The sequence below is a fragment of the Trachypithecus francoisi genome, unplaced genomic scaffold (assembly GCF_009764315.1).
Source record: "Trachypithecus francoisi isolate TF-2019V2 unplaced genomic scaffold, Tfra_2.0 Lachesis_group1, whole genome shotgun sequence".
Lineage (NCBI taxonomy): Eukaryota > Metazoa > Chordata > Mammalia > Primates > Cercopithecidae > Trachypithecus > Trachypithecus francoisi.
The window spans coordinates 167830033-167842807 of record NW_022681454.1 but is presented as its reverse complement, the minus strand read 5'-3'; the positions used below and the strand labels follow the sequence as shown (position 1 = coordinate 167842807).

Genomic DNA, 12775 nt, shown 5'->3' with positions numbered 1-12775 from the left:
TAGTAATACCAATAATATTTTTTTAACCAATTGATTTTTACTTACATATGGTTTATTTTTTGTTAAATTTTTATGGTACATAAATTTAAAATAAAATAAAATGCCATTGCAAAGGATTACTGATATACTTCTTATCAGTTAAGTCTTATCTCCAGAAATATAACAAAGTATATATGTTGTAAAGCCAGGTATAATACTTAAATTCAGATGTTTCTTTTCTTTCATCACTATTTAAAGAGGTGTTACTGTCAATGAATAACAAACTAATACCTTAATGAAATTAGAATGATTTATAAGAAGTTCAAATTGCACATTTACCAATATAATACTGCTTTTTAGAATCAAATGGTCGTTCTTCAGAAAGACAAATAAATGGATAAACTATTTATCATAAGCTTAAATGTTACTGTCCTTTTATTGCACTTTTTTTTAATGCCTTTTATTATAAAATATACTTGTTTTCACCTTGTTTTTGGTCAAATCCCAGTTATCTTCCATGTAAATATATGGCAACATAAGAATGTCCCTTTTTTTATCCTGCACTGTGGCATACTTGCTCTTATAAGAGATTCTATTGCACTTACATATTCAAATAATGGCACAGTTATAGAGACTTTGTTATTCTTAATTCTTTATTTAGACTTAAACATTATTTGTTGCTAATTAAAACAGTTCATATGATGAACTTTATAATAAAATATATATTTTGCAGGCCACGCATAGTGGCCTGCACTCCAGGAGTCTGAGGCAGGCGGATCACTTGAGCCCAAGAGTTTGAGACCAGCCTTGGACAACATAGGGAGATCCTGTCTCCACAAAAATTTTTTTAAAAATTAGCTAAGCATTGTGGTGCATGCCTGTGGTCCCAGCTACTTGGGAGGCTGAGGTAGGAGCATCACTTGAGCCCCAGAGGTCAAGGGTACAGTAAGCTGTGAGAGTGATACCTTGTCTCAATGATAATAATCATAATCATAATAAAGATATGTAGCCCCAGAGGTCAAGAGTACAATAAGCTGTGAGAGTGAGACCCTGTCTCAATGATCATAATAATAGTCATAATAAAGATACGTATTTTGCATCAGTCTGTCGAGGTAGTTGAATGATGATTGCTGGAGGAAAACTGAGGCAGAGTGCTACAGTGTTGTACTGTATGGTACATAAGAATCAGGAGAGGCAGCTGTTTTAAGCCCCGGTCTTATTATGCCCATTTAATCAAGGCATGCTGGCTCCTCTCATGAATTATTCTGATGTTGGGTAAAACTGTCATCTTTAATTCATATCACTTTCAAATGTTACATTCTAAGGGAAATGTAACCTGGTAAGTACTAAGTTGTAGATTGTTACAAAGTCAGAAAAGTTGGATGTGACTGCTGATATTGATTATGGTAAGTAGTCATTCTTTGCTAAAGGAATGCCGATTTTTAAACAAATTATAAAGCAATCATTTTTACACAAAGATGAAAATACGCATGGGTCCTCATATACTAAAATATTATATGTATAGGTTTAAATATCTAATTTGGAACAGCTAGACATATAAATAGGTTTTCATCTTTGCAGCTACCAATATCAGACTTTACAGTTCTTCTTATTACCTCCTCTAGGGTGTTTGGAGAGGGGGCAGAGAAAAGAGCTCTAATTCAAGTTATTTTTATATCTGACATAATTTTTTAAAATTGTAAGTCAAATGTTAAGAGAGGAGATTCAAGTTATTAATTAAAATAAAATTTTTAGATCTTCAGATTTTACTTATCTATCCTACCTTCCATTGTTATTGAGAGTTGGCTGTATTTTCTTTTTTTTTCACTCCCTGGCCTGATTTAAAGGTACTCTGGAATATTCCAGAAACACTGAATTTATCATTCTAAAAGGGCCATGTAGTACTCCCAAGAGGAATAGAGCTGAGCCACTCAATGTGTCTCAAGGTTCCAAAATTCTGATTCTATGCTTTTATGAACATGTAATTTAGCAAGTGTTACCTAATGGCAAAAGAAAATGCTGTCTTTACCAGAATGCACTTAGGAAATATATAGAAAAACAAGGACATTGCAATATACTTAATAAGTTCAGAGAAAGGAGGGGAAGTAGTTCAGTGACTATATTCTATACTTTCTTTCATTGACTAACATAAATAATGTTAACTTGGCTAATTGTTTACCAAGTCAAGTATTCAAAATTGAAATCATGTAAGTTAAAGATCTATCCTAATAAATGTTCTTATATAGCACATATCTGTATGAGTCATACTTTAGCCAGACTTTAGAATGACTCTTGCCAAGTTTTTTGAGTGCTCAAAATTAGGCAGTACTTTTTGGAGATTGTATTTTGTTTTCTTTTTCCCCACTCACTGGAGCACTGTCATCAGATATATTATTTTGGGTTCATTTAACTCTGAGCACTAAATTAGTTTTGATGATATGTTTAAATATGTGATGCTTATTGCAGGTACCTGAGATAAGATGTATATAATTGCTTAGTATTGTAAAAAATCTACTTTTTCATAATTTCCAGTATTGTACTTAACATTTTGATAGCAAGCATCATTAAAATATTATAAAAATAAGAATACTTACAGCCACAGGGAACAAGATTCTCCAAAGGACACCGTTCATGTCACGGATATGGGTAACCAAGCTCCACAGCAGCTGCTGGCAGTGGCTCATGGGGTGGGGGAGAACATCCGCACAGTTTGTGGTACGATAATCTGGCACGCTGTTGTACTATGCATGACATTGTGATCTTAGCTGTATGTAACGTCTTGATCTTGTGCATGAGCTTGTGTACTTTGTGGCAGGTGGCCACATTCTAGTAAAGGAATGTGCTGAAAACCATCTATTTACATTAAGTTGTATTTTCCCTGCATGTACAAGTTGTGTGTGTCAATTTTATTCCACTAGCAGTAGTATAATGAAGTAATTTTATTTAACAACCAGTAAACTATATTACTTGTGCTCCAATGTATATTAAAACACTTTCTTGACATAGTTATTTTTAAATTTAGAATTTGAAAAATTGGTAGTGAACATGGTTTAACTTTAATATAGGTTTATTTTTGTTTGTGTAATTGTGTTTCTAAACAGTTTTTTGTTTTAAATGTCCTCATTGGGGTCAGATAACGAAAGTTATTTTTTTCTTTTTAATGACTATATAAGCACATTTTTCTGGTATTTATACAGAAATATCCACATGCATATAATTTTATGCATTTTACTAAATTGATCTTGGATATAATCTATTATAAAACATATTTTAAATTTGACGTGCCCACACGTTTTAGGTAGAAATGAATATGCAACTTACTTTCAAGATAACATGTTCTTTTTGTTGCTGGACCAGCTAAAGTATAAACAGGAAATTTGTAGTTCTCCATTATGGAAAGCATTTCAGGAATTTATATTCAGTTCTTATGAATAGTATCTCAGATATATGTTAATGACTTTTTGCTCCAATATTCAACAACAAAATCGTCATTACCATTACTTCATAGCATAGCAACGGTGGTGAAAAATAACTTTTAACTTTTTTTCCTAGGGAATGAAAACCGTCATGGGCATTATTAGAATGTACTGATAAACATTTCCCAAATGCATTCCTTGGGAATACACAGTTAAAAAGGAATTCTTAAGTCTAATTTGAACAGGATAGATTATGATTAGTTGGCTTATTTACAGCCTAACATTTCAAAGCCTTTAATACCTTGATGCACATTGTGACTGTCTAACAAGGGAGATGTTATATGCGATATATATCTAATTTTGTTTGACGTGGGGTTCTTTCTGTTTTGGGGAGAGGAAGGTAAAAACATTCCAAGGAATACGCTTTGAGATAACCTAGTATAGATTATCTGTAATCTTACTGTGTGTAAATAAATGTTTTAGAATGGTTGAAATACCCTGTTGTTCACTTGCAGTTATCAGATGTAATCTTCTCTCTTATCAAAGTCTGTGGGTCTCTAATTGTTTTCTTTCCTTTGGTCTGATAGTACTTACTACAAAACAAACAAACAAACAAACCCTGAGAGTTGAATTTAGTCTTGACAGACTGAGAGATTTTTTCCATTTTTTATTTTGATTACCATCTGGTTTGGAAAGGGAAGTTTTACTTTGAACAATAAGGGTAAGCAATAATGATTGCTTGAATAATAAACCTGATAGCAATATTGAATTCAAATAACTGCCTGTACACATTGATAAATGTATCTGTCAAATAATTTGTAACTAATAGGCCATTCATCATTATTTCCTTGGTATCTCATTCTCTGTACTAACTCTTTTAAATCTTAGTACTTCTTACAGCACGGAAGTATTCCTAATGAAGGCTGGCAGGGCACTAAGATACTTTTTACTTTGGAAAATGTACTATCTGTTGAGGTTTTATCCTCAGTTCTGTATGTCTAGAAATTTGGCTTTATCTTTCTAGTGAAAGTGAATCTCTCAGGAATAAACTTATAGGTAGTAGAATGTGAACCAAGTTGACCGTAAGACACACATACTTCAAACAATGCCAGATAGCATAAAGAAAGAGAAAAATAAACTCAAAATTCTAATTCTTAGCTGTGGTGTAAACTAAGATCTAGCTAGAAAGAATTCAGTTTGCAACACCCTTCGTTGTGCTGCTCGACTCAGCATGTTCCACATTTTATGATTGGCTTCTTGCAGTACCTACTTCTCCCTGTATGTATCAGCTAAGATGTTTTTGGCTGCAAGGAACTGAGAACCTAAACTGCGACTTAAACCCGTTACATTTGTTTACTTCAAAAGAGTCCTGGATGCAGGTATCCCAGTTATTTGAGTGAGATAATGATCTCTTGACGGACCTGAGTGTGTTGACTTTCACCCTCTCTTGATAGCAAGGTGGCTACCACAACTCAAAATATCACTTCCCCCATAATAGTGTCCCAGTGCAAAGAAAGAGAGGCAGAAAAAGAAGCTTTCTCCTCATATTCATTATACTCATTAGGGAGAAAAATCTTTTTCAGAAGCCTTCGGCGTACTTCTACTCATTTCTTATAGAACATAATTAAATCACGCGAGCACCCCTAGAGCACTAGAGAATAGAATAGAAAGATTACATGATTGGCTTAGACTTGCGATTCTACAACTGCAGCTAGGATGCTACAAGAAATGAAAAACAGGGAAATGACCTTTGTTAAGGCATCCAAGCATCTGTAATGCCATTTTAACTAGTGACGCTCTTAAAACGTGTGATTCAGCCTTCCTTTTATTTCTGGTCTCTGCTGGGTTAGAGGCCTTAGTATCCAAAGGAGGAACATTGGCACCTGTGGCACAACAATTTGAATTGGTAGCTGACCCTACCTTCTTGCCAATGTAGGTCTTCCTGCTACTAAGCAAACATATCAAAATTTTAAAACGGAGGAGGAGGGGATAGGAGGGGAGGGAGCTATGCTGTGATTGAAGTGGTTAAGCCCGATATAACCAGAGGGAAATAGTACTACACGATGTGGCAAAAGAAAAGGATATAGGTGGAACTCAAGAGATGTCTTGGGGTTCCTTCTAGTGGTACTATATCCTATGATAAAAGTAATTTTTTAAAAAATCACACTGGGCCTACATGGCCAAGGCTTATAACTCACCATTTAGACTCCTCACTAGGGAAAGCACCTCAACCAGTTGTGTGGCTGGCTCATTCCTAGGGTCCAGAGTTGAATATGGATTCTTTATTCCAACCTCCGTTCCCCTTGGAGGATGCTTTTATGGCATCCATGTAATCTGCCTTTGACTCATGAGGTTGGAAAAGATGTGTGTAGAGAAAGATTTTTTAGATTTTTTAGTTTTCTTGAGACAGGGTCTCACTTTGTTGCCCAGGCTGAAGTGCAGTGGTGCAATCTCCACCTCCCGGGCTCAGGTGATTCTTTGCCTCAGCCTCCGGAGTAGCTGGGATTACAGGTGCATGCTGACACACCTGGCTAATATTTTCTTTAGTAGAGACAGGTTTGCCTCAAGTGACCCAACTGAATCGGCCTCCCAAATTGCTGGAACTACAGGAATGAGTCATCATACCTAGCCTATTTTTTAGGTTTTAAAAAGAGACACAAAGAAGTAGTATTGTCTGTGTGTATGTGTGTGTGTGTGTGTGCGTGCGTGTGCATGCATGCACTCACACACACGAATACATGTGTCATGTACACCTCTAGGCATTGGTATGTGAGAATATAATGATATGACCATGTGCAGGCATCTGGTAGCCATGAGGGATATTAGTAACCCTACCAAGAATAGCAGACTGGAAAGAAAGAATTGGGTCTGTGATGCTATCTGTGAGCCTAACAACCTGGAGCCATATTAGTTTGGAACTTCTTGTTATACAAGGTAATTTTATTTTTGAAGTAAATGTATCCCTTTATTTTGAACTGGGTCTCCTGTTGTTTATAACCAAAAGCATCTTGATGTATTATTGCTGTTATTATCCAAACTCTTAGGAGTTTGAGATGTAATCCTCAATGCAAATTTTTAAAAATAAGCATTGCTAACTGGGTACAGTGGCTCATACCTGTAACCCTAGCAATTTGGGAGACCAAGGCGGGTGGATCACTTGAGCTCAGGAGTTTGAGACCAGCCCGGGCAACATGTTAAAACCCTGTCTCTACAAAAAATACAGAAATTAATCGGGTATGATAGCATGTGTCTGGAGTCACAGCTACTTAGGAGGCTGAGGTGGGAGGATCACTTGAGTCAAGGAAGTTGAGGCTTCACTGAGCCATGATCATGCCACTGCACTCCAGCCTGGGTGACAAAGCAAGACCCTGTTTCATAAACAAACAAACATTGCTAATTCTCAGTAGCAGATCAATTTATCTCCAAATTTGCTGGGGGAAATTTAATCAGGGCAGAAGAAACTAGGTGACAGTGAGAGGAGTCCCTCAGCAAATATGGCTTGACTAGCTTCCTCCTCTATAAGAATTGTTTACCCATAGGAGCTAAAATGCTGGGGTTTATGGCAGGCCCCTTCCCCTTGATCAACATTAGAGTCAAAGTGAAAAATTATGCCTCTCAGACACTAAACACCCTCTTCCTCTGCCTAGACAAGTTAATACCTTCAAGCGACCAGCTACAATTAGTCAAATGGTGCTAAACTGGAGGTCATTTTCTTTTTATGAGAGTAATGTGACGTATGTATGGATATGCATGTGTGTATGTATCTCTTTTGAATCTATCTCTTTTTGTCTATCTCTTTTGAATTCTGTCTATCTCTTTTGAATCTGATCCGTGATGATTTTGCGGTTAAGAAGGCAGCTTTACCCTTTGCCTTTTAGGACAACTTTAGTTTACACCTTACCCTAACCATACTCTATGCCAGCCACCCTCCTTTTCCCTTTTCTCCCAGAGTCACTCCAACACGCAGTGTAGAATCAGTTCCCCGAGGAGGTTTGTGGACTCAGAATAAACCTTTTAGAAACTTGAAAGAAAGACGAATTTCCCAGGCCCTCTTCTAATCGTTGTCTAGTTGAAAAAGAGATTCAGGCTCTAGAATATTCCATAGTTTATTCATCAATCAAATCACCTGATGTATTTTACTCTTGTTTTATTCAGTGTGCTATGGAAGCTACTAATTTGCTGTATCATTGAGTGTGAATTGTCTGGGGTAAAAGCTGAAATTAGTGGAAAATGTCTTCATCCTAGGACACATTTTTAAATTTTTAATATTAAAATATGAATTGCTAGAATGAACAATTTTTTATTTGAATTTTACTTTTGTTAGCAATTTAAATAATTGTAACTAGAGACGTTGCAGTGGTACATTGAGTATTTTAAGTACATTGTAATGAAAAATCTGCTTGCTTTATATTTTCTTATCATACACTGCCTGACTCCCTTGATACCTCCCAAATATTTTTCCTTATCCATTGTGATCACAGTTTCAGTGCAACTTGGTATTACTTTCTAGATTTAAGTTCTAAGCTTTGATGTCCAAGGTGTTTGCCTCTTCTACATGTCTTTCATGAATTTAGCAATTGTTACCAGTGTCACAGTAGATGTCACTTCAAAATATGAGTATTGTATCAGAAATCCGAAGGATAATATTTCCTCAATTCTTGGGTGTCATCAATTGTAAGACATCCATCAACTTACTTACGGCTTTTCAAATATGGGAATATGAAGGAAACACTACCTTAAGTGCATTTTTTAAACCAGCTAACTGTAGTGTGCATTTATCCATAAAACTATGTAACATTTTCTTCTTTTATATCATAAAGTTTTTAGAGAGATACCTTCTTTATAACAAAATTCCTAAGATTTCTATAAATCTCTTTAGGTCATTAGCAGTTAAATATAGCATCGAAGTGGTATGCTACTTTTGATTATTTGGATTGGTGATTCTGACCTTTGAGAATTTATAACTTGAGGTATTTTAAAGTGTGCTGGGGTTTTATCTGCTCTTAATATTTGATCCAACTTATACATTTTTTGGAAGGGAGTTGTTTCTGTATTTTTCCCCAGATTGAATTATGTAATCCTCAGAAGTTTACAGAATCTCTTGAAAGACAGCTGGAAGCTTTGTACATGTAGATTCAAACATTCATTCGACAAATATTTATTAAGAATCTCTACCACTTACAATTGATATAATGTTGACTCTGAGCAGGTTATTTAACCTCTGTGCTTGAGTTTCCCCATGTGTAAAACAGGGACAGTAATAATACTTACAACAGTGTTCTTGTGAAGATTAAATGAAATAAGACATAATAAACATGCCTCTAAGTGTTCACCAAACTGTAACTATATGTTTATACTAAAGGTACAACTACAACAACTTAAAATACCAAGAACCAGGCACTGTTCTAGGCCTTGAGGTTCTTCCTCTTCTGGAACTTTTGGATTCTAGTAGATAACTATGTGACACCTGACTAATGGTCCTTCGTGAAGTGTGTTTTGGTCACATCAATATCTCTTAGCTTTAAATGATACCCTTTGTCTTTCATTGTATTTTCTGACATGTATATGCAATCTTTTGCATATACAGTAACATTTTGTTTCAGTAGTGCTGCTGAGTTTAATCTTTTTGACATTTAAGCAATAATTAGGGGTCCAGAGTTATGTTAAAATTGAAATATGTGTCTTGGCTATAATGTTGGCAGGATGAATAGATACTTACATTACATGATTAAGTATATACTTGTGCTGGCAGTGAAACTACCATGTATATCCCAACTTGCTTCTCTGCTTGTCTGCTAGTAAGACTTTTTTTTTTAAAAAAGTTGTTTACTTTAAAACTGTTTCAGAGCTGTTAAAATATATTTATAAATGTACATATTAAGATCTAGGTAATATGATAAAACTGGTATTTATGGGTTAGTCATTTAAACAGTTGTATATGTGCACATTGCAAATCCAGTATTTGTATGTGATTCTTATAAAACAAGAATTCTAAACTAGCATCATTGTTAAATGTGTCACTTTCTCATTACTTTCCGTTATCATAACCTAATAGAGATTTATCTCCATATTTTGATTAGAATGCTTTCTTTTTCTAATATGAAGCAGGTTAGAGATAAAGGGGGCTTTTCCAAGAAGCTTGACTCAGCTAGCAGCAACTTTTTTGATAATAATTACAGTAATGATTGTTACATTTAATTGATAGTAGTAATTTACAATTTAGGAAGTACTTTCTTATCTATCATATTGATCCATCCCAGTCACTAATGTGGTTCTTTCCGGCAATGCTAGAATTCACAGATGTGGTTCTTTTCCTGACTGAAGCTATTAGAACTAATTAAAAGGGGCTTTTAATTATTTAAAACTTCAGAAAATTAGGTTCATGTCATTTTGTTTGCCATTGCTTTTTCTCTATTGAAAAATAAGCAGAAAGACCTGTCCTATACGTCCTTTGTGTTTTCCCTGGACTCCATTGGAGGGAATATTTATTTTTATTTAGATTTTCCTTAAACCATCATTCTTTCCATTGGAGGGAATATTTATTTTTATTTAGATTTTCCTTAAACCATCATTCTTTTATGTGAGATTTTCTGTTGACATCTTTTAACTGCAAACAATTTCAGGTGTATATATCTCTGTCGTTAGCAGTTCCTCAGCATTCTGCTCTTTAATATGTTGAAAAGTCTTCCATAAATCATTCTAGCTGAAATCCTTGCCAATTCAATGTTTATACATAAACTGGTTTCATATTATATGAATGGTAAATGTAAAATCAAAACTGAATAATATGACTCTTCATTATCCTCCAGACAAAATATGGTATTATGTTTCATAACTAACTGAGAGAACTGGCTATAGGATACTGGCACTCTCTCTTCACAACTGTTAATTCTCCCACTTCAGTGTGGACAGTGTGTGCTCTCTCTTCTTGCTCTGGAAGAAAGAAGACTGAAATCTGCTATTCAGACTTAAAACTGACATCAAAACTATCTTTACATTTCTTTCCCAATTTCCATTGCCCCCTTTCCTTTTAGTTCTATGTAACACAGAGCCTTCCAGTGAATAGCCTAGTTATGGGTTTCTCAGTGAGAGGAAAACTTAGTACTCTTATAAAATCTTTCTATCTAGGACAACTTTTAAAATCTGGGCATAGTTTTTACTTTAGTCTTTGAATCTAGTGATTGTATTAGGAATAACTTGTAATATTTATAGGCAGCTTGAGAAAAGCAATGCATGACATTTCTGTTATGTATGTGCTCAAAGTTGGTGTTAAACATTGAAGGTCATGGAAAATTACAGAAGTAGAAAACATTACAAAATTTAGTGGCTAGAATGAAATGAAATGACAGGATAAAAACATAGACACCTAGTATTAAACGTACTAGTTAAGAAATCTGCACTTATTTTACTGCAGCCAAAAAGCAAGGTGTTGATTTTTTATTTGCATAATAAATATCCTCAGATAAATTATTCTCAATTATCCACATTCTCTGGGGCCCGCCTTCCCTTAACTGTAGAGCACATGTTCTCTAATTAAATAGGGAGAGGGAGAACTTCTGTACTGATACAAATTAATAGATTTTACATTTACCTTAGCAATTCTTAAAACACTGTGGAAAAGAAGAAATAGTATCAGAGCAGTCATCTTAACCATTGCTGCTGCTGTTTTCAAACAAAACAATGGGGATGTTCCCATTTGACCTACAGAAGTGCCAATTAATTTTTACTGTTAATAATATATATCACTTAATTTTTACATTATCTTCAGTTTGAAAATGTTACATTTCAGTTTAAATTTCATTGTGGTCCACTGTATACTTGAAAAATAGTATATTCAGTTAATTTCACTGTGGTTAAAATGTATACTTGAAAAATAATATATTGGTTATCATGTTGAAAGAAAAGTTAGAAATCTAGATTGAGCTATATTGTTTCAGGATTATTATTTTTTTTAAGTCTTCAAAATGTTTTTTTTTAAAAAAAAAAGAAAATTAAATGCAGTGTGCATCTGGCTTTCTATTATATAATGGTCTAAGGACAGTTTGATTACCTGAAAAGTAGTAGCCATTGTACTAGATTTTACATTGTGTACTAGGACAAAATTATTATTTTTTTTTTTTTGAGGCGGAGTCTCGCTCTGTCGCCCGGACTGGAGTGCAGTGGCCAGATCTCAGCTCACTGCAAGCTCCGCCTCCCGGGTTTACGCCATTCTCCTGCCTCAGCCTCCTGAGTAGCTGGGACTACAGGCGCCCGCCACCTCGCCCGGCTCGTTTTTGTATTTTTAGTAGAGATGGGGTTTCCCCGTGTTAGCCAGGATGGTCTCGATCTCCTGACCTCGTGATCCGCCCATCTCGGCCTCCCAAAGTGCTGGGATTACAGGCTTGAGCCACCGCGCCCGGCCATAGGACAAAATTAAACGCAACTTAGTAAATCAAATTTTTTTCTACATTTCTTTACTAAGTTGTTCTTTAGGAAAAAAATTAAGGGTACTCCCTAGTATGTGGCAGTTTTGTTTTATTAGTGACACCAATAAAACAAAACAAAACATCGTATAACTTTTATTGACACCAACTGTTACACAATATATGTGCCAGGTGTCTGTGCCAGTAGACAGTACTTTCAGTACCGATAGTCAGTACTTTTTTCATTTGGCTTTGCATGTCTAATTTTCTAGACAGAATTCACTGTGTTCCCAAATATATATTTACGGATTCTGAACATATGTATGGTAGATTTTGCTTAACCTTAACAAGAGATGGGTTGAATTCACATTAACTTCACCTAGATTCTCACTGCTACTTGGCTCTCCTTTAGTTTATTCCTAGAGAATTCCCAGTCATATCCTACATCGTTGTTGATAGAAATCTTCACCACTTTGCCCAAGAATCCAAATCAGCCCTCTCTTTTCCAGTGCTCCCCAGATAGTTAGTCCTCTCTAAGAAGGAAACCAACATGTCCTTTGTTTTCTGCTTTTCATTTTGTTACTGTAGCTGTCTCTGAGCCAGTGTTACTGTGCTGTCCCCCAGGCCAATCATTATAAACTCCAGCAGTATTTTCAAACCCTTCCCCTGCTCACTTTATCGGCTTTGCTGCCCCTGCAGCAAAATCTCCTGCACGTCAGTCTTTTCCTGTCTCCATTGACCTCTCTTTTGTCTTCTGACATGATTAGGTTGAAATTATCTTGAAAAAAAAAATACTTTCTCTTTTTTCCCTTTAATTTTGCCATTTTTTCCTCCTTTGTACTAATATATTTTTCAAGTGAGTGGACAATACTCAGTTTCCTTACCTTGAGCTCGTTCTTTCGTTTTCTTCTTGGATTTCAGCCTCTGCTACAGTGTGGAAAGAGACCTCTTGAAAGTCATTTCTTTCCTGCCAGTCAC

General features: G+C 35.3%; 1 protein-coding gene across 2 annotated transcripts in view; it reads left to right on the top strand.

Moving 5' to 3' along the window:
• The window catches only part of FBXO8 (F-box protein 8), a 55633-nt gene that overhangs the window by 32517 nt on the left and 10341 nt on the right, over positions 1-12775 (top strand). The window lies entirely within an intron of this gene.